Here is a 22992-nt window from a genome sequence, read left to right on the forward strand (position 1 = left end):
TTAATTGGTGGCTGCTTTTAGGCCAACTATGGCTGTGTGGGTTATTTTACTCTCTATAGTGTTGTTGTGGAACCAAATATAAATGATATGGGAGGCTTCATCTACCAGAAAATGCTAAAGACAATTCCATATTGGAGGGGGCGCTGTTTTCAAGCTCCCTCCCTTGTTAGAGCGAGCTTTTTCTCTCTCTTCTGGTTATTACTGAACCTAACTGGGCTTAACTGGGAGCAACTGGGGATTCAGAAAAGACACTCGATAGACAGAAAGTGGGGTCAGGTGTGTCGGGCACTCAGGTGGAGATGCCCAACCCTCATTGCTTCTTTTCTCTATCTTTATTCTTTAAGGCCTTACTCCTCGCAGTTCTTTAAAACTTGCTTCTGAAGTCTTCTTTAAAACCTTGTTTAAATCTTCTATCCTTAGACTCGCACTGTCCCATGTTTTTTCTTAGCTTATCTTTAGCCTAATCGCTCTTAAAGTCTTTTGCCCCCAGGCTTGCAGCTTTTCTTTAGCATTCTCTCTTTAGCTTTCTTAAAGCCTTGGTGCTTAGATGTGCAAAGTCTAGGTCCTCTATCTTGCACTGTCCCATGTTCTCTTTGGGTTTTATTTAGCTTCTAAAGCCTGTGTTAAAGTTCTTTCTTTGGCTTTGCTTTGCTAAGGCCTATGTTAAAGTTCTCAGTGCAGACTTTCTATCAATCCCTCTTCAGCCATATTTTTCCCTTCAGCAATTTCCCTTTAGGAATTCTTTCCCCTTCAGTAATTCTTTCCCCTTCCAAAAGCTTCCTACACCAAAAAGCCCAAAGTGAAAGAATCAAGCCAAAGCCCTCAAAAACCCAAGCCCAAAAAGCCCTCCAAACCAAAGCCAAAGAAGTCTCAAGCCCTCCTTCAGGCCTTTTATAAATAGCAGCAAACAGGGTGGAGCAGAGGCTCTTGGGAGGGGTGCGACATTGTAACAGGAGAAACCTGCGTTCCTGCTTCTCTGAATGCAAGTTTAGGAGATGCAGTTGTTCTACTTTTTCTGTTTTGTGACCGGGGCTGTGCCTGTCTCAGCCTATAGGTCAAAGCAATTATGCCACAACTTGCCTTGCTAAGGTCCAGTTCTCATAGGCTTTTCATAATCAGCTTTCCACACCATATGGCTGTTTTCCATAAAGGTTTTTGGAAAAAGCCAAGGTTATAACATTGTAATTGAACTCTAGGAAGATGGCCTCGTGAGAGGCTAAGCTAATGGGAAGCGAAACTTGATCCTAGAGGAGAGCTTGGGCACCTGGTGGACTGGATGAACAGCCTGTCCCCGGTCTATCTTTTCTGATGGCTGTCTCTCTATGCAGTAGGACTGTACTCAATCATTTAATAGGGAAATATTGAGGCGGTGGCACTAGTAGGACTCTGGAGATGAATGAATAAAATAGATGTGGTCTTTCCCCTCTTGGAGTTCATGGTCTTGTGGAAAGACAGACATTGAAGTGTGAATTGTTTGTGTGATGGATGCTCCAAAGGAAATGGGTAAGCTGGCCCAGGTGCATATGTCACCTAATCCTAAACCTAAAGTTCACAACCTCCATTGTACTGCGATACAGGATCCCAAAGTGTTGTAGAACTTATGGATGCTCCTTCATCCCTCAATTTCCCTTCCCTTTAATTTTTTTTTTTTTTTTTTTGTGTGTGTGTATTGGCAATTGAACTCAGGGCCTCAAGCATGCTAGCACTCTGCCACTTGAGCCATGCCTCCAGCCCTTCTGTTTTTTTTTTAATTTAGTTTTTGAGATAAGATCTCACTAACTTTGCCCTGGTTGGCCTTGAACTCTCAATCCTTTTGCCTCCACCTCCTAAGTAGCTGGGATTACAGGCATGCACCATGATGCTCAGCTACCTTAATTTTTTTGAAGGCTTGTCTCTTTTGTGTGTTGACCATCAAATACCTGTTGAATAAATACACAAATTGTCAGAATCAGTCTTTCTTTGGTTGTAAAATCAAGTTCTTTCAACCAGGACACATCCCCAGGAAAACAGTGCCCCTGAGGTTAAGTGGAACACTTCAGGTTCCACTGAATGAATTCAGGTTCCACTTAATGATGAATTCAGGGAAAGGGCCCTGAATTCATGTGTTGGCCATTGTGTCTGAAGAAGATGCCACAGAAGTCCAGCAGTCTCTGTTCTGGGAGGATGATGACTTTTCAAGGACGGAGACCTTTCTCTCACTTTCCACCTACTCCAAATTCACATACCTGAAAGTTTGTTAGTGACAGAAATCTCTTTCCTGGTTGAAAGCAGCAGGATTTTTTGCTTGTATAAATGTTCTATTCTTTGTCATTTTAAAATGATGGAATAGTTTCCTGTTAGAAGACTGAGAGGGGTGGACTGGAGGATAGTTTTCAGAATATAGGGAAGAAACTTTTAATATCCATAGAAGTTTCTTTGGGGTTTGTAAGAAAAACGTAAAGGATACGTTGGGAGTTTGGAAAGGAACAAGAGAGAAACAGGTAGTTGGTAAGCATGAAAAGGTATCAAGTTCACTAGCAAGTTAAAAGCCACAGTGAGGTACCACTTCACATCCACCAGACTGCAAAAATGGAGTCTGATGGGGCAAGGCAGAGAAGGGTGTGAACACTGAAACACTTGCTTACCTGATGCTGGGAATGTAGCCCACAGTGTGAATGGCGCCCCCCACAGTTGTGCAGCAGCACCGTGAGCTGTGTTTGTAATAGGAGACAGATGATAATATCTGAGTGTTATTTGCAATAGCATACAAACACTAGAAATAGCCATCAACTATAGATTGGAAAAATAAATTGTACAATAAAATACTATTCAGGAGTGAAAGCTAGTTACTCACAGAGTGAACTTCTTCCACGTACCTCAGAAACATTGCAATAAGCCAATTATAGAAAAATTATACAGCATGAGGTGACAAAGTTTAGAAACTAAAAACTGAATGATATGTTGCTTAGGGTGAAATTTAAATTAAAATTAGGTTAGCTTGTTAGAAATGCTAAATTGCCAGCTGTAGCCCATATTTGCTGAAACAGAACCTGCATTTTATAAAGAGCCCCAGGGTTCCTCTGTGTACTGGAGTGGATCTTCCCCCAAAAAGAAAAGAAAAAAAAAAATCTATGTTAAATTTTAGGTTAAAATTAAGCAACAGTTACATTGAAAATTTTTAAACTTATGAATACAAGCAAGGGAGGGGCAAATTCAGAACACTGGGTACCTGGGAAGGTTGGACAGGTGAGGGACAAGGGGCCTTCAAAGATGGTGATGACAGACTTGCTTTGAAACTGCAAGTGGAGACCAGGTGAATCTTTGTAATGTAAACATTTTACAAGTATTCCCTTGTATCTACTCAAATTTAATACACACGATTCTTAAAAAGAAAGGAATTAAAGTGAGGGTTGCCTGGACAAAGTCCAACTGGGGCTGGCCTGGAAAGACAAAGACTGGTGTTTGTGGAGAGGAAGCCACTCCAGTTCCCTGGTGCAGTGTTCCAGTCCCGGGCCATGACTGTCACCCTTAAAGGGATTACCCAGGTCAGTAGACTGGGGTAAAGGGGTGGGCAGGTGTCATTTGCTGCTCCTTAACTTCCCAACAGTGACATAGTCCCTGACCAGGATGACAACCTGCACAGTGCCTGCACAGCCCCTGGGGACATTTGCTTCCCAGTAGAGTTTCCAGTTTACCCTAAGAGTGCTGTCATCTGAAGTATGCAAGTAGGTGCTGTGCTGGGGCTGCAGGCTATAAGGAGGGCTCTCAGCTGGACCACTGATTTCACAGAGGTCCAGTGACTTTCCTGCTGGAGATGGTCCAGGCAGATGGGGAATATGCCAGCATCCGGGTCCTTCCATCTGTTCCAGAGTGTTCAGCCTGGAAATGGACTTTGTTCATTTGATAGAACTGCGTGATTATAATGTCGTTTATAAAAACTGCATGTGCTCGCTTATAAAACAACTTAGAAAAATACATTATGAACAAGAAAAAATGTGCCCACAATTCTATTTCCCAAAACACCCACTGTAAACATTTTATGTATTTACTCTCAGTCTTTTTCTGTGCATTAAAAAAGTAAGTTTAGAGGCTGGGCTTGTATGGTGTTGCAGGCTGATAATCTCAGATACTAGGGAGGTTGAGATGGGCAGGATTGAGGTTGGAGGCAGTCTGGGCAAAAAGTTAGTGAGACTCCATCTCAACAAGCAGGTGGGGCATGGTGGCCCGTGCCTGTCATCTCAGCTTCACCAGAGTTGCAAGTAGGAGGACTGTGGTCTGAGGCTGACCCTGCACAAAAAAGCTCAAGACCCCACCTGAAAAATAACTACAACAAAAAGAGCTGGGGGCATGACACAAGTGGTAGAGCACCTGCCTAGCAAGCAGAAGCCCCAAGTTCAAAACTCCAGTACCACCAAAAAAAAAAATTATATATAATTAGATCATGTGCTAAGGATTTGAGTGACACGGCGTCCTCTCCTTCCACACACTTCTTTTGCTTTCTATCATTATTTTGTACATTTTTTTTCCATTTGAATATGTCATATTAAATGTGTAGAAACTGGTCTCACTAATGAGTCAACATTAGAAAGAATAATATAGAAAATGTTAGTTTTTTTTCCTGGAAAGCTTAGCAAAGATCAGATATTTTGGGTTATTAAGTTTCTTTTTTCTTATTGCTTGGCAATTAACTTGCCTAGAGGAGCATTTCTTCAATAAACACACTCATGGATCTTATTTGTGTTAAGCACCAGGTAATGAACGGTAAGGTAGCTCTGATATTGAGGCCTGGGCTTGCCCCCTTCAGTGAAATTTAGAGTTGTGTTCAGTGGTGTCCAGAAAGAGAAAAGGTCAAGTGTGCATGGTTTTCTTGATTGGAGCTGGCTTCTGAAGGGCAGTGTTCGTAATCTTACTTTGAGCAAAATCTATCACGGTTATGTTTTCCTACGTCTTTAGTTTTTGTTTTAAGATTCACCACAGACTATGCAGTGAAAAATAAAAAAAAGTGGGGCAACTGGGTCATTCTGACCTAGAGCCATCCAAATGATTCCTGATTGCCACAGCAGACAGTGATGAATCATAGCTCAGTGAGCCTGGTGGTGTATCTTCAGTCACAGGCTCATTGTTCTGTAGGTGTTTGGGTCTGTAGGGGGAATTTTCAGTCTTCCCAGCAAAACTCCTGTTCATCTGCGCCACCAGATCTTTGAGTTGTTGGGTTTAAGGATTAAAAATATTTTAATCCCCAATTTGCTGAGAAAAATCAAGGCTCTGGGAAGCTAAGTCACCAATATCCCTACCAGACACCCATGAATGTTTCAGTGAATAGCTGAAGGAAGGAAGGAGTGAAAACTCCAGGGTAAGGAGAGAGAAAGAACAAAGGAGAGATGGCTGCTGTGAGCCAGAAGAGTTGTTCTTAAAAGTTAAGAGGTCTCATACCTTCCAATTGTCCATTTTCCCCTAATTTTTAAGCTTCAAATTTAAGAGAGTTGGGAAGGAGAAGATATTTCAATTCGGGAAAACAATGCAAAATAGATGAAAGAATATTTGTGACCAACAAAGACATCTCTAATCCTTAAAAAAAAAAAAAGGAAATAGCCAAACACTAAGGGGAGCCACCAGCCTTTGCTAAATTCAAGGTTATTTTATCTAATCCTCCCAAAGCCCCTCTGAAGTAAGCATTGCTATCTCCACTAACGGTCAAGGAAGCTGGAGCTCAGACAGTCAGGAGCCCTGGCCAAGATTACCCAGCTAACAATGGGTAAGGAGGCTGGGACTGGAACCCTAGCACCGCAACTCCCCCAGAGATTCTGCTATGTTTCCATGAGCCAAAGCCAAGAGTGGATGTTTAATTATTTATGTTTGAATCATATTTTGTATTTCACGGAGGAACAAAATAAATGATGCACAGATTTCTTTCACAACATCAAAACCCAATAATTGGTCCTACCCGGGTAGCAGATTCTAACTCAGTTAGGGCAGGAAGAAAGCCAAGCAGGTCATGAAATGAGATTAGGAGTGATTGGGACAAAATTTGGAGGTGGGGATGATGCTTTCCAATCCAAAGTCATCATGCCATGCTTTTTGTCCCTCTGTTTCTCCCAGGGACCAGAGGAACTGAAAAATTTTAACTTGTGTACAGGAAGACAGACATACGATCAGTTCTGCTGTAACATCGCTAACGTGTTCCTAAAAATCATTGCACCATGTGGGTTGTGCAATAGAAACCACAGCATTTATGGAGAACACGAGGTTGGGGCGTAGCACTCACAAACTTCATCAATGACACATTTTAAGAAGAGATAAAAGCCTAAAAAAAATGGGTAACACAGCCTACACATGTGTAAATGGTTAAGAAATACCTAAGTCCTGCAGTAAATACGAAACTTCTCGAAGGGCACTGATAAATGAGAGGACATTTTGCACGTGGACGTGTGCATATGGGAAGGTTGCAGCTTGTGTTACTGTGCGGTGGAGGCAGGAAGGAACTCTGGATTCCTGCGGAAGGTTCTCAGGCCCCATGTGCAGGGGCAGGCCTCAAATCATGTGGTGACTGGAGGTGGCACATGTTGATGTGTGTGTGCTACGTGGTTTCGTGTATCCCACGTAGCTCACTGTAGTTGGGCACCATTTTGCTGGGTCCACCTTCAGGTGTCTTGCAGAGGAACACATGCCTAGCACACAGGAAGCCCACAAGGTGTTTGATTTGTTCTGTTGTGTTGTAATTCATTGGTATAAATCTGCAATTTCCAAACAAACATTGTAGCAGAACTGGCACAATAGAGGCACATGTCACAGAATAACTAAGACTCTTACTGATTCTGCACGTGGGAAGCAGGTGGCTTTGTCTGCCAGCTTTCCTGCCTAGCTCTCTAGCCTTAGCACGGGTCTCTCCCCAGGCATCCGGATGACACGCCTCACCTCCCAGGGCTCCTCCTGTGGAGGAGTGTGACACTGTGTGCAAAGCTGACTGTGGTCCCCAGTCTCTTTTTGAAGGTAGTAGTTAGAGTTTTGTTCTTCAGAATGCTTTCTGCATCCCTGGTTTTTCTCTGATTTCTTGGTGTCTTTTCTTTGGTTACTTCTGGAAGTTGTTTTGTGTTTCTTTTCTTCTTTAAATGCTAGATGGCCCTTGGGTTTCCATATGTGTTTAGAAATGAGGCAGAAAAGGTCAATTAGGAGCTTTGGAGCATGGTGACTGGCGGGTGCTGTTTTTGAGGGACTCAGGTCTGAGTCAGTGGGAATTGCATAGGTCTCTGGAGCCAGACTAGTTTCCAGGGGTTGATTTGATTGACAGGGAGATGAGCATGGGGGTCTTTGGCAAGGAGCCCCAGGAGGGGGTGGGGCCAGGGGCTCTCTAGTTGTTATTGCAGGGAATCCTCATTTTCACCCTTTCGCAGGCTGGGCAGCTTCCCTGGCAAGCATCATACCTCATGCCTTCAGCACTTAGTGCCTGCAGCAGCTACAAGTGCCCTCTCACCTCTAGCTTCCGGAAGTGCATTAAACCTGATGTCTCATTAGCAGACGACCTCCCTTTCATTTTCTGCCTCACTGGGACTCAAAATACCTCTGTCACAGGTCGGGTGGTCTCTGGAGGCTGTGGTCAGAAGATTTCAGGTACTTGGATCTTTCAGGAGAAGAATTCAAGTAAGATGTGAAAATGTAGTCAAGTTCATTGACAGGGAAGGGAAGTCACCACAACAAAAAGCTGTGGTAGGTCCCTGCCAGATGGAATAGAAGTTCGTGCTGGTCTCCTTTTGTTTGAGAGGGCCCTTATAAATTGAGAGGGCAAACATGGGAAAAATCTGGGTGGTCTTTGCAGAGTGGGCTAGTGTGGTTGACAGGTTTGATTGACAAGGTCTTGTCATACAACATGGGGCGCTCTGCACATGTACTTATGCTTACTCTCAGGTGCCTTAATTACTTGTGTGAGGTGCGATCAAAATTCATGTTTTAAGCAAAGGGATTTTACCAGAGAGTAATTGAGGGTGGAATTTCCTCACAGCTTCCTGTCTTACAACATAGGGCATCATAGGATTAACAATTGAAAAGAAATTTACAATTGCAAAGGGTAGCGTTGGGCTGAGATAAGGAGTTCAGCATGAAATGCACTGGGAAAAGTTTCATGGCACCAGCTAGAGCTCCAAAATCTGCATTGCTAGTCTGCCTCAACTTCCCCCTGAGAGACGATATCTCAAAAAATCTTTTTAGAGGTTTCTGAGTGGGAAAGGGTGTCTCCAATATCTGCTTCAAAGGTGGCAAGGGGCTGAAGAACTTACCCGTCAGGGAAATTGTCTCCTGTCTCTTTTCCTTGGGACTTTGGTCATCAGATGCCTTCTGTTGTCTGAATCTTTATACAGCCTGACCAAGGTTGTTTGTAGGGATCTTGTTCATTTTCAGGGATTGATAGCCCTGTTGCATCATGATTTGAGTCTTAGTGGCCTCCATTCTGGAAAAGATAAATCTGGTTAACAAGTTCAGCAGGCAAGGCCTGACCATAAGTGCCAACAGAAGCATCAGAAGGGACCCTGCCAGAGGCAGCAGCCTGGTGCCCAATTTCAAGTTTTAAACCATGATCCCCAGGACTAGGATAATTGTTGTTGTATTTGGGAAGCTCTTTTAGCTAATTTTTTGCTGTCTGACTAAGATCGACTGATTTACATAAAAACAACACCCTACCTCTTGGGTAGAAAAGACAAAGTCCATCCTTTTCAGCTGTCAGAAGATCCAATTCCCTTTTGAAGAGTGACAGCTGCCAGATTGTCTGACTCTGAAGTGTAACCATGATTTCTGTTATTATTTTTAGACTGTCAGTAAAGTCTTTAGATAAGTTTTGGTAATATGAAAGGGAAGTGGTCTGTCCTCCTACTCTGATACCTATTTTTGTTGTTATCCCCAACCCAGTTAGGAGGGGAATGAACTAAATGGCCTTTTTTGTCCCGCCTGCTACTGCAGGTGAGGCAGTTAAGGACTGATTATTTGGGCAATATCTACGTTAGGGGCCAGGTGTACCAGGATGCAGGTGCCAGTCCAATTAGAGGGTAAACATCAATACTAGTCCCACATAGAAGGAAGACTCCTGGTGTCTCTAAGCAGAAATTAAACACCATTACAAAGCAGAATACACGAAGGGGTAAATAACTCCATGAGCATGAACTATTAAAATGACACGTCTGGAGGCAGTAGAAATAACTGTATTGCCTCTGCTTAAGCAGAAGACCTTGATCAAAGTTATGAACTTACATTGTGTCAGAAGCCTGGAAGGCTATAATATCAGATAGCCAAACTTGCATAAGACCCCCTTCTTGAAACCTATTGGCTTTGGTTATTATTATTATTATTATTTTTTTTTTTTTTTTTAGACGTCTGGCATAAGTCATTCCTTTTGGATTCTTAGAATGTCCCCTCTTTTCTGAGCAGTTCTTTCCCAAATTTTCTCTGAACAGTAGTTTCTGAAGATTTTGCCAATTGGGTGTTTTGGTCCCTCGTTGTCAGGATTAGCTTTCACCAGTGTGGTCTGAACTGGTCCCAAGTCAGAGGAGAAGTAACACAACAGAGAGGTCAGGTAGGAGTAAGTGTCAATAAAACCCTTTGGCCAAATTTAAGCACAAAGAGGTTTAGAAGGAGTGGCTCTTAGGTTGAGCTTACCTGGAGTCCCTTTTTAAGACTAATTTGTCTTTCCTATAGATGATGTCCTGACATCTTAAAAATACTGCAACAGATGTCAACAGACAACAGTTACAAAGTTTTACAAGGAAAGTACAAAACAAAGCCAGTATTTTAAAATGCCTGGCATGGTTGACAGATAAGTACTTTCCATGGGTTTGTTTGCAAATGCTGCAGAAGAAGCAGAACTTCAATGACCAAAAAAAAAAAAAAAAAGTCATAGTTAATATTTTGAAGAACAGTTTAGCAATTGACAGAACAGTATAGTATTTCCATTGTATACAGCATTTTAGGATAATGATTGACAACATTACATCATTAAATTTTCCTTATTATAATTAGGACCACGTGCACAAACCTGCAAAGGAGCTAGCATCACCAACAGTTTCAATTTGGAGGACAACTTACACAGTGTTTTCTAAAACTTTGGTTTTTAGAAGGCTTGTATGTTAGGAGAACACAAATCTTTATTTCTAGCCTGCCTCATCTCCTCCCTTTCAAACAAACAAACTACTTTTTAAAAGCTATTTTTTCAAGGTGGTCTCTAGATGGGTAGGTATGGTGTTGAGCTAGAAGTTTGTTCTGAGTTTTGTTAGTCTCTTCCATTAGGCAGCATTTCTAGAAAGAAAGGCCAGTTCTCTCATGCATCCTATCTATGATGCAGAGGCTGGCATTTGATTAATAATAATAAATAAATAAAAATGTAAATAAAGCATCTGTTGGTTGAAATGGATTGAATGAGTTCTTTGTGATCTCTAGCTCTGATATTCTGGACTCAGATAAACCAAGAGAAGGGATGAAGGAGGCTGAGAGGACTAAGCCAGCCTAGGCTACGTAGCCAGATCCTGTCTCAAAAAACAAAAACAAAAACAAAAACCCAAACAAAAGCAACAAACAAACAAAAATGCTTAAGATATTTGAAGATGCATTTCATCATAAAAATGTTTTAAAAATGCAAACTACAGAATTCTGGAAATTTTCCTAAAGGAAAATAAATTTTTTAAAAGCTGAACAACAATGGGAAAGGGACTGAGGAAAATCCTTAACTAGATGAGAAGCTTTGGGTTTGGGTTTTCACCAGTACATAGAAAGGTCACATTAGCTCCAGGACATTATTTGTTTTAGCTTCTCATCTTCCTGGCTCTGCCCACTAAGTCTGCAGGCTTTTTATATTTTGCCTGGAGCTGGATCTCAGAAGTGTTCTTGATCTTCCTCTTGATGTTCTGAGCTCTGTTCTCTTCTTTTTTCCTGTATAAAAGCTAAGCACTGCTTCACAAACGAACTCTTTCCAAGCACAGTGGTTTGTGTTGGGTGCACACATCCATGTTCTCTGTTCTCTTCCGGGTTCCATTGGGTTGGAACTGCTCATATGAATCACTTGTAATGATTGTTGTGAGAGAAAAATGTGAATGTAGCCTACACAGCACGGTAGGGACACAAAGGGAGAAGCTCTCAGTTCTGTACAGGGAAGGAAGCAGTACCACCATGCAGTAGAAAAGATGCTTGACCTGGGTCTTGAAGGATGAGTAGGAGTTCACATCATGGTAATTGCTTCCAGGCAGAGGGGATTCATAGTATATGACTCCCCCAGGCAGCGGCTACAACTGTGGTAGTACCAGGCACAAGTTTTATAGAAGCCAAAGTAGGTTTATTTGCTAACGGTTGTTACCATGGTCTATATAACACTTTTTTTTTTTTTTGGTGAAACAAACTTTCCTGCCTTTTTAAGGGCATCACTTCTAGCCTTTGTGGTCAGACAGAGAGAGAGAGAGAGAGAGAGAGAGAAAACAAAGTTGTCATCCCTGCCTCAAGTGCTAATGTAGGGTGTCACGAGCACTTATGGTTCATTACCAATCGAGTAGGGGTAAGCAGTACTCAGGAGACTCTTACTTCAGAGAACAGGATTTTATTCAAACAAATCCACAGGGCACCCTCACATGGATCCTAACGCCCTGTCCTCTGCTACCCCAGCCAGCCAGGAGTTTACTCAGGGCTTCCCCAAGCCTCGCTCACCATGCAAGGTCTTCTCAGCCGATAAGGGGAGTCCAGCTGAGCTCTGGGGAATCCTTGTGGCCAATCTTAATTACAGGTCAATCTCGTGATCTGCTGGTGACACCTGTTGTTGGGAGAAGGGGCGGTGCTCTCAAGCGGCAGCTGCCTCTGTGTCAGAGCTTTGGGATGAGCTCTGACAGTGCAGTCTCCAGCATTTGGGAGGCGAGCAATGAGTGGTAGCGAGGCTTGGGTTTTTATGCATGGTGGTGACCTCATAACTGGTGTTATCAGCCTCACCACCTTAGGGTTGGCTCATTTGCATATCAGCCTGTCATTCTCTGGCTTGGTTTCTTAGTCCTAACACACACTAGCTAATAATTCTTATTACAACAGTTTTCCATACTTTTAACCCAATACAATCCATCAATACAACAGCAATCTTATATGTGTTCACCACAAGTGGCCATGTCTATGGGTGCCATGTTCAATGTGGAAAGGATTTTGTCAGGGGCAGAATGGCATTTGACAAGGAGGAGAAGAAAAAAGAGATTTCTGGAAGGAGAGATACTGGCATTGAGACTTGTTTGGAAGTGCTAAGCATTGGCACTGATAGGGTGAGCTTGCTCCCTCTGTGCTGCTTGCATCATCACGTCCATTTTGACAGTAACGAGAATGCACACTGGCAGGTGAAGAGGCCTGTGGCTCAGACCTCAGGAGGGCAAGATCTTTCATGATTCAACTTACATCAGCTTAAAAGGTTAGTCAATTGTCTCAAAGAAGAAAGAAGCATAAAAAAACCTTGAATTCTTTAGAGGTGACTGCTGTAGATAGTTTCTAAGCATTTTATTTCTTTACGGGCTAAAAACTTAGTAGTGACAGTAGTTAGTATGGTCCTGTCACGTGTAGTAAATATTTGTGTGTGCCAGGCACTGCTGAAAGTACCCTATACATAGTAACTCACCTAATCTATATAACAGGTCTGAGAAATGAATCATTTCATATTGGAGAAACTGAGGCACATAAAGGTTGAATATATAGTAAGCCAGGATTCCAAACCAAGCCTGGACCCAGAGCCTGTCCTTGTAAAAACTCTTGTCTATTAGAATTTACATTTTATAATATATGACAAAATATTATATGTGCACATATAAAATATATAAAAATTAAAATATACATGTATAGCTGTAACAATTTGAAATCTTCTTCTTTCTGAATGTTAGATCCTAAATACATCTACAATTCTTTCTGTCCCTAGCTTTCAAGCCTGTGGATATTGCAAACTGTGTCGGATTCTTTCTTTTTGAGCATTTCTGTAGCTCAGTTTCCCCCCATTACCACTAGTGTCTGAGAGGCAGAAGGTCCCCAGTTCCCTGCATGGTGGCCCATCTCTCTCCCCCTCCTTCCTCCTTGGATCTGACTTGCCATGGATGAACACAGTGCTCCCCAGGGCTGTTTCCAGACTCCAGATCCTCTGTCAAGAGGAACCACCAGGGGGCGCTGCCCCTCCCTCCTGGTGAAGTGTGGCTGTGTGAATGTGTGGCGTGTTGCAGCCCTTCGGGGGAGACACTGCCCTGGATGGAAAAATGTCTCCCATGTAAGGCTCTTCCTTCCACTCTGTGCTTCTGAGCACTGCACCCAGAAACAGCTGTGGTGACTAGGGCACCACGAAGAAATAATTCAACTTTTTAGATTTTGTCACAAAAGGCAGTCTTGAAACCCCTGCATCCTATTCAAGTCATCTTTGCAGAGAAATAAAGGGACCTAGAAAGAAGATACGAATCAAGGTTAAAGGTGTTTTGCACACAGAGAGTGAGAGGTATATTATTCCACATCTTCCCTTTTTTTTCAACTGGGTCCTGGGTTCGCAGGAGTCATTCTCAATAGGAAACCTCTCGATCAGAGCTGGTGCTTTTTCAAAGGTTTCCACAGTAGTAGAACCAAATATGAAAGAGTTTAAAATATGCCCCAGTAATTCTCAAGGAGCTTCATGTAGGGGTGAGTGCCATGTGCTCGGGAGGTGGTGACTTCAAGGGACACTGCTTACTTCTCGTCCTGTGGCAGTGCTGTACCTGTGGTCCCCTGGGAGTCCAACCGCACTGCCTGGCTGCCCCCCTCTTTGTTCTCTGCACAAGTGTCCGTGGTTTTGTAATCCAAGTACAAAAACTTTCATGTTGTTGAAAAGGGATCCGTTGAGCTGCTAGCGATTAGACTGTATGTACCTCTAGAAAGCACTCTGACCCAGCGAGCACTTCAGTTCTAAGAAGACGTGACATTGTGGCATTTGCCACTGACCCAGCAGAAGCCGGGGCAGATGCAGCTCAGTTCTTTTTTCTGTTTTGGGGGAGTGGTTGTAGCTGTGGGAGCAGATACCAGTGCTGCAGCCTTCCATGCCTGACCTGACTACCTCTCCCTCCGGGGCAGGGCCTGGGAGCCCTGGTGTCGGGTCAGCTTGGCTCCGGATGTAACCTCCCCTGGCTGCAGATCAAAGGCACAGCTGGGGGAGGTGGGAGTCACTGAGTACTTCCCGCCCTTGCTGGCCTTCGCCTGCTCTTGGCTACTTGCTTTATGGGCTGCCTGAAATGACCAGCTTTTTGTAAGGTATGGTGTATTTGACTTTGGGAGTGAAAGTCTGCTTTGGGGGTTGAAGAGGTTTCTGTTGCCTTTGTTTATTGCTAAGACAGCACTGTCTGTCATAAGAAGAGTTGCCACAAAACATTAGCCTTTAATAAGGTGTGGGGAGCAATGAACGGAGGGAAGATCACTTAATGAATGTCCGTTTTAGGGTTGAAACGGTCCAAAGAGGTTATAGTTAGTGTTGCCCAAGGTGGTCACAAAAGCCGCATCAGGTTTGACAGAGGAGAGGCTAGGGAGATTTGAAATGCGTTTTGGACCTGACTCAGCTGGTCCTGAAGAGTTTCCTGTAGTTTCTTCTTCCCTGACTTTGCTCTGGGGGGTCCTTCATGCTTCTTCAGTTCTCACTGTGTCTGGAGTGGGGGAAGCTGCTGGCTTTGCAGTTCTGTTCGAGAGCACTCAAAAGCCTTCTCCAAGGACCACAATGACCTTCTGTGAACAGACATCTGAGCAGGGCACTGTGAACTAAGGCTGCAGGCTGGGCAGACCCACAGGTTGGCCACTTGCCACCTACCCAGCCCAGCCTTTCTTCTCTGAATAGCACCTGTGGAGTTTATGAGTTCCTCCAGGGCAAATCAGAGAAATCTACATAAGAATGCCTGTTTCCTGCCAGGAGGGCTGTCAAAACGTTTATAGGATGCCATTCTGCAGCTCAATCTCTTTATTGCCATATCATATATTGCTGTGGTATCGGAGCCATGCCTAGTCCTCTAAGGAAAGACTCAAGCTTGCTAGAAGTGACAGAGGGAGGGTGAAAGTGCAGTCACACAGGCCATTGCTTTGTTCTGCTCTACTTTTCAAAACATTGGACTCACCAGAAATAAGTCACCCTATTATGTGCTGGATGAATTCTGATTAAAATTTGTTGTAAGGAAGGCTAGAAGAGGAGGGAGCAGGGATCAGAAGTGACCAAAGATTCAGGTGTCCTAGTGCACCTTTGGGTAAGACCATCTTCCTGTGGTGGCTTAGGGATACATCTGTCACTTCCATATGTGGCCAAGGCCCAGGCAGGCAGGGATTCTAGGGGGAGGCTGTGTTGCAGGAGATGATGGAGCTCAGATTGGAGGTGTTTTCTGTGTTCTGGTGGATGCAGCCAGGAGGAGAGGACAGGAAGGGAGGCCAGCAGGAAGGGTTTCTCCCTTGTGGACCTAACTCTAGAGCACAGCCTCTTTGTTCCTGCCATGGTCACTTCTCAAAGGAACAGCTGGCAGGGATAAGTGGGGGGGCCTTGTGCAAGAGGCTCTGTAGGCCTCTGTGAGCCAGCACACATGGCTCCAAACCCTGGGCCTGCTGTGCACTAACTTGTGCTGCCCTCTCGCTGCTTCTCTCATTTTCTGCACTGCAGAGAGAATACCACCAACCTCCATGGCTAGAAGCCAGAGAGTTCCCACTGCTCCTCCTCTTCTTCTTCCTCCTCCTCCTGTTCCCCTCTTCCTCCTTCTCCTCCTTCTCTTCTTCCTCCTCCTCTGTCCTCTGCATTTTTCCTCCTTCTCTCCATCCAGTGCTAACCAGGTCCCCTTAGCTCAAACCTTTTGCTGCTGCGCAGGGTTAATTCTAAGTGCCAGAGCAGGGCTTCCTCCTGAAGTGGCCTGTCGCCTTTGCTCCTCACATATGCCTTCCAGCTGTTGCACGTTGGGGTGTCACCTGGGTCCAGCCTGGGTGCTGTACACACCTTTCCTCTGAATTCCCTTTCTTCTTTCCAGCTGCAGACCTGTACTCCCACCAGTACAGACCGAGCTCCCCGCGAGATTGACCTGAGATAGAATTTCCTGCTCCTGCCTTTCTTTCCCTTGAAGCTGCTTTCTTGCCTACCCCCACTAAGGCAGTGACCACACTGTCCTGTGCTTATACTGTCTACCTGTATAAGCTGTGCTTCAGGGCAGGGCCACGTACACCCTTAGCTCTGAGTGGGAGTGGAAAAGTTCTGCCATGCCCCTGGCTTAGATGTTGTAAACTCTGGACTTTCAGACAAAACCACAATTCTGGAAGAGGAAAATTCTCTGCTTTTCACAAGTGCAGAAATAGACCAGGCTGCAAGTCATTGATTTGTGGCTTGGTCCCTGTGATTCCTAAAGGAGCTGGTAGCCACAGACACAGTGTGGCCTCAGGGAGAACAAACCCAAGACCACGTGGAGAGTCAAACAAAGTCCTGTGGTAGGGGAGAGGAGGGAGCAATTCAGTTGAAAGGAGAACAGGTGCTGAGCGTCACAGTGCTCCGGAGGGATGACTGGAAGCGAACACCTTGTTCTTTGATGTTCCAGGAAGGCTCCCTGGCCTTTGATTGGAGCAGAAAACAATAAGGTCAGTTCAGGTGTGTGTATGTGTGTGTGGGGGGGGGGGAGGGGGGGCATTAGCTAATAGGATTTCTGGATTGTAATAGGATGACATCCTGGGACTTAAACTATAATTCTGAGTTCTGAGTATGCCCATTCAGTGCACGTGAGCTCTGGGGTCTAGACCTGAAAACTTGCCTCACAGCCCTCACTGTGACCTTGCACTGAGCCCTCCTCTCCCTTGCTGTCTCTCTCCTCTGAGCTTGCAGTGTCCTAGCACCATGGGACATAAAGAGGTGGCCAGATTAGACCCTGCTGGCAAGAAGTCTCAAGTTTAGTGGGAGAGGAGGGGGAAAGGAGGAGAGATAAGAAATTGCACAGTATCGAGCAATTGACTTCTACTGAAGTCAGAAGTGTGAGGATTTCACTGAGTGTACAATGATGAGTAGTCAAATTAAGTCAAGATTAAAAAGAAGTTTGAGGTTAGCATCTGTGCAGTTACTTTCAAGATTTGAGAGGAAATTAGAACTTATTAACATCTACTATATGCTATAAATTGTTTATCATTTAATCCTAAGGTAGTTATTATGATCCTCATGTTACAGAGGAGGAAATGGAGATTCAGAGAGGTTAGGTAAATTGCCCAAGGCACACAGCTTGAAAACCCATAATCATGAATAAGCTCTTAGAGATTTTATTTCAAAGGACATGTTTTTACCACCATAGCAGACAGGTTGTGGCCACTTTACTAGGCCCAAGAGTAAATGTTTTTGAAACTCAATACTGAAAAGTGAATTATAGTCTTATAACTTGATGGGACCTGTGAGGCTCTCTTTGTCTTGATCTAACTGGATGGACCCTGTGACTGGGAACTGCAGAGTGACATGTGTGCTCTGCACGCTGTGGGCCTCAGTGGCCCTGTGTGTGGGCCTGAGTCAGTGCCAGACGTGCGTGATGGATGGTGTTACCAGCCCTCTAGAACCGAGGGCCTGGGGGAGGGGAGACCCTGACTCTGACACCTGTGCGGGGAGGGAAAGGTGAGCCTTTGTTTATCATGGACAGAATGACAAGTGTGCCACACCCCTGGGTCCACAAGTCCAGCGTTATCTTAGGAAGTGAGCTCCAGCCAGCTGGACAGCTCAGTGGACAGCTCAGGCTCTGGGGGTGGACAACAGCGCCTCATTGCTTGATTGATAGAAGGTAGAGAGACTCAAGTGGTAGAGTGTCTGTCTAGCAAGCATAGAGCCCTGAGTTCAAACCTCAGTGCCACCAAAAAACAAGCGAGGCAAGAATCTGCTCAGAAAGAAAGAAACCAGAAAATAATTGTGGGCCCAGATTTCAGTTGGACATGTAACTCTTCTCTCTCAGCATATACTAATTGTACAAATGGGTTTCCTTGTGGTATTTCCATATATGAATTACGATGCATATATACCCTCATTATTCTATTTTCACACATGTGTATAAAGTACTTTCGTTATGTCTTCCCCCCCTTCACTCTCTTCGTTTACCCTCCTCACCCCAGCTGGTTCTTACCCCCAAATAGTAGTCTCCCTGTTTTACACTTATTTTATTTTTTTAGGTCTAGATTCCATATGAGAAAGAACACGTGGTGTTTGTCTTTCTCAGTCTGGCTTATTTTACTTACCGTGATGATTTCTGGTCCCACCCATTTTCCTGCAAATGACATAATTTCATTCTTCTTTATGACTGAATAATATTCACTGTGTATATATACCACATTTTTTTTTATCCCTTCATCCATTGATGGGCACCTAGGGTGACTCCATGGTTGGCTATTGTGAATAGAGCTGCTATAAACATGGCTGTGTGGGTGTCTGTGTTGCATGCTGACTCACATTTCTTCAGTACCTGCCCAGGAGTGGCACAGCAGGAGAGGAACCTCCATCCTGATTTCCTAGTGCTGCATTGATTTGCACAAGGGATCCTCACCCCAATATTCGTTGTTTGTCTTCTTGATGATTACCTTCTGACTGGGGTGCTGGGGAATCTTGGTGCAGTTTTGATTTGCATTTCCTTTATGCTGAAGGGTGTTGAGCATTTCTTTGTGGATTTATGGGCCAGAGGTTCTCATTCTGAAGGCCCCATCAGACTTTTTTGGTATAAAACTGTAACCGTGGGCAAGTCCCTTAATGTCACTTAGCCTCCATTTCCTCCTTTGTGAAGTGGGAACCATGCTGCTTGCTATTTGCAGGGGCTGAGATGAAGATGGAATAAAATTACAAATGTCACCAAGAAAATCACCAAGTAGCCTTGACAAATAGCTATTATTTGCTTGTTTCTTAAAATGTCTTTGAGGCTTTTGTTGTTAAAGAAAATAATAAAAATGTGATTACAATAAATGCTTTTAAACCCACGACTTTATCTCTTCATTGGAAGATAATACTTCTGTCACAGGACTGCTGGGGGAACATTTCTGGGCACATATTAGTTAGGAAAAAAGATTGGTTATCTTATCTTTTGTTTAAACTTGGGTCTTTCTCTCTAAATATATATATGTGTATGTATTTATATTTATATAATATATGTATACAGCATATTTGTTTGTTGATTTATAATTTGTGTGCATGGACCACGGTATCTATTATGTATTATTTACATTATAAAATATATACTGGGACAGACAGGGCCATGGTGAGGACTGGGAGCCGATGCTGTGGGCTACCATAATGCTCAGTTGCTGTTCTGCTGAGATTATGCACAATGCCTGTCATTCTAACTTTATGTCTGCATTTCATTTTTTAAAAAAATGTAACCTTCCATTGTTAACAAATACAAATATATACACAGCCTAAAAAGTTAAATACTGTTACAAACTTTAAGGTAGAAAAAGGACTGGGGACATAGCTCAGTGGTTAGAGTGCTTGCCTGGCATGCATGTGGGGCCTTGGGTTCCGTGCCCAGCACTGCCAAAAAAACCCAGAAAAACCAGGAAACCAGCATCCTCCTTCCCATCTATCTACACCCCAGTTCCTGCTCCCTGGAGGCAGCTGTTTTTTTAAACTCTGGAGTTTTTTTCTTTTCTGGATTTTACTGCTTTATTTTCAAATCACAGCTTGTGCTACAGTTTCTCACTTGTTTTTACACCATGTTTTCATTCTTACTGTGCAATATGAGAACTTAGCTTTGTTTTACATCTTTCCTCCTATACCAAGTACACACCCCCAAAACACCCCCAAACACACGTACCCACCCAACACACAGTCACACCAAATACACATGTGCTGATACATGTGCACACATCCAGACACATTTCCTTTCTTTTCCTTTTTTTGGTGGTACGGGGCTTTGAACTCAGAGCCTTGTGCTTACCAGGTGGGCACTTTACACTCGACCCACAATGCTATCCCAAGATCTTACATCTCTGAAAATGGTTTCATTCTCTGCCTTCTTTCCATTATGATTTGACTGGGTATAGAATTCTAGGTAGGAAAATAACTTTCTCTTCGGATTTTGGGGGTGTTGTTTCATTGTCTCCTAGTGTCCAGCATTGCTGTTGAGAAATCATTCTGTCGTGGTGCTGGGCCTTGGTGTCTTTGTTCATTTGCTGTGTGGGACACTTGGCTGGTCCTTTAAATCTAAACATTTGTATCTTTCTGTTCTGAAAAGTTTTCAATATTGTTTTTTAGAGAGTTTAATTTTTTCCTTTTTCTTTCTCTTGGTTCTTGCTTCCTGGAGCTTCTGTTAGGTTTCCTGGATTGGTCCTCAACTTCTCCCCCCCCCCCATCTCAAAGAGCTTATTTCCTAATATGGTGATAGAATACAGACATTAAAGGGAAATGTAAAAACATTTTCTTTTTGTATGTGGCGTCTATTAGGACCTTTCTCAGCCAGCATCTTAATTGCCCTTCTTTAAGAGGAACAATATGTAGCTAGGCGCTGGTGGCTCACACATGTAATCCTAGCTACTTAGGAAGCAGAAATTGGAAGGATCAAGGTTCGAAGCCAGCTCTGGGCAAATAGTTCAAGAGAGCCTATCTCAAAAAAACCCATCACAAAAAAAGGGCTGGTGGAGTGGCTCAAGGTGTAGGCCCTGAGTTCAAACCCCAGTACCACCAAAAAAAAAAAAAAAAAAAAAGAGGAAAAATATAAAAAGAGAAAGATTAAATGTACAAATACTATGAGGCACATTAATGACATGTTCCAGAGTAATTGTGTCAAGAGTAGCTACTGTTTTCTCTTTTGGAAATAATATAACTGGAAATGACATTATTAACTACTTAAAAAAAGTCAACTGAAGACTATAGTTGTCCTAGTATGCAGTAATGAAGTCAGGCACATTTTCTTATCTTTTCTTTTCCTTATGTCCTTATCTTCAGCTTTCCCCTTTAGCTCATCTATGAAAGCTTAAAACTCTGGTACTTAAACAGCTTGGAAGAATTCATTCTTGTTTCCTGCTTGTGTATTACAGCACTCTGTTCTTGTTTTGTGGGTACACCACTGTTCTGAGAACGTTAATTACAGTGGATTTATTCCCTTCACAGTTTTGTTCGCTTTCTTTTATCTCTTTGCTTCTTTTGACCTCTATCTTATATATTAAAGAATTTCTCAAAAACCTTTGTGATGCTGTGGTCTTCGGACATCCATAGGCATAGAGGACGACTTGAAAGTGCAGCTCGCATGAGGGGGCACAGCCGTGGCCTGGGGCCTGGCAATGTGACAGAATGGGGATCTGTCACATTGGAGGTACATGCACGTCTCAATATATGACCATCCTCAAGCCTGACTGTCTGGGGGAAAGCCAAGTGGGAAAAGGAACAGGAGGAGGAATTTCACCATTCAGTGCATAGATGTTCAGTTAATTCTTGTTTTCAGTCACACACCTCAAAGCTGTTGTCAGCTTTGCCAGCCTCCAGATTCTTCTTGGTTTTATTGATCCTGGGAAAACCTCCAGGCTTCAGCAGAGGGCAAAGGGCTGTAGAGGGGAGGGGAGGGTCTTCCAGTCCTCAGCCCTGCTCCCCCAACCCCCAACCATGGCCTTGAATTTCTAAGCCTTTCCTGGCTTCCGTGGGTTAGGATTGGATTATTTCTTAGGACATCTCACCCACTTCAGGACTGGGTTTAGTTTTCACTCTTTCAGCGTCTGACTCCACTTCTCTGCTTTGCATCTTCTGAATATTGCTGGCGCATCTCGCCTGCTGCTTTCTCTCAGGTCTCTGTCTTGTGTATTGCAGTATTTTCGGGCTGGAGGTGTGGCTCAAGTAGTAGAGTGGCTGCCTAGCAAGCGTGAGGCCCTGAGCTCAAACCCCAGCCCTGCCAAAAAAAAAAAAAAAAAAAAAACCCAGTATTTTCTTCCTGTCCTTCAGTGCAGTTTTGGAGGGAATAGAGGTGGATTCCATCTGTCCCTTTCATCGGGAGCCTCCTTCCTTCCTATGTTCCCACCTGGACTCGTTCTAATCATCCTCGAAGCTTCTGCCCATAGCTGTTCTCGTTGAACTTCAGCCTGAAGCTTTGGTTGATGAGAGGATGGTGTAGTTATGCAGAGCATGTTGACACAGCTAACTTGGTGACTCCAAACCCACCTGGGCCCTTCTGCCTTGTTTGGTGGCATCTGCAGGTGCTTTTGGGGTCAGATGACCTGTGGAGGTGAAATGCAGGCTCTGGAATTTGAGTGAATATAAAGTCGTACTTGAGGACAATTTGGTGGAAAAGCCTGTCTCGATCAGCGGCTGTGAGGCCCAACAGCCAACCTGTGAAAACCCTGAAACAGAGTTTTGAGCAGCCTTTCGTGCCTCACTCTTAAGCACAAGCAAAAATCAAAGGCCCAACAGAAATAGTGCCTGCTGTCCTCCTGCCTCCACAGCTTCCCTCCAGTTTACCCTCCCTGTCTGACCAGCTCCCTACAGTTGGAGGGAATAGAGGTGGATTCCATCTGTCCCTTTCAGTTACCTGACCTACAGTTGGTCAGGTAACTTTGTCACCATAAGCCTCTTGTTCTGAAGCTGCAGGCCTATCTTGCCTATTAAAACAGTGCCTGCTGGGTGCTGGTGTTTCACGCCTGTAAGCCACTCAGGAGGCAGAGATCAGGAGGATCACAGTTTGAAGCCAGCCTAGGCAAATAGTTTGGGAGACCTTATCTCAACAAAACCCATCACAAAAATAGAGCTGGTGGAGTGGCTGAAGGTGAAGACCTTGAGTTCAAACCCCAGTGCTGCTAAATAAAATAAATAAATAAATAAAAGGTTTGTTTTTGTTATTCTGTCTCTGTGCCATCTTATAAAACACCTCATTTCTTTTTCTGGAGTGTGTCTGTTCCCTTGGAACTTCCCTGCTACACATTCTCCCATCCCTTTCTCAAATGTACTTCTAAAGGTTTTGCTAAAAATATTCTGTTCATCCCTACTGGCCCATGTTAAGTGCAGCTTCCTTCAGTCACCCTATTCTCACTGACTTCTTCCTTCTCTTAAACATTGTAGCACATATGTGCTATTGCACTTTT

General features: G+C 43.8%; 1 protein-coding gene across 8 annotated transcripts in view; it reads left to right on the forward strand.

Moving 5' to 3' along the window:
- The window catches only part of Greb1 (growth regulating estrogen receptor binding 1), a 137818-nt gene that overhangs the window by 52547 nt on the left and 62279 nt on the right, over positions 1–22992 (forward strand). Inside the window, exon 1 of one of the 8 annotated variants that reach the window (XM_074049183.1) lies at positions 13984–14226. The exons of 6 other annotated variants lie outside the window; for them this stretch is intronic. The gene's annotated coding sequence lies outside the window, so the exon portion shown is untranslated. Of the gene's footprint in view, positions 1–13983; positions 14227–16261; positions 16561–22992 lie in introns of those variants that run through there. One more of the 8 variants, XM_074049184.1, reaches the window with a different exon arrangement.

This window comes from Castor canadensis, chromosome 12 (assembly GCF_047511655.1).
Source record: "Castor canadensis chromosome 12, mCasCan1.hap1v2, whole genome shotgun sequence".
In the NCBI taxonomy this organism is placed as follows: Eukaryota; Metazoa; Chordata; class Mammalia; order Rodentia; family Castoridae; genus Castor; species Castor canadensis.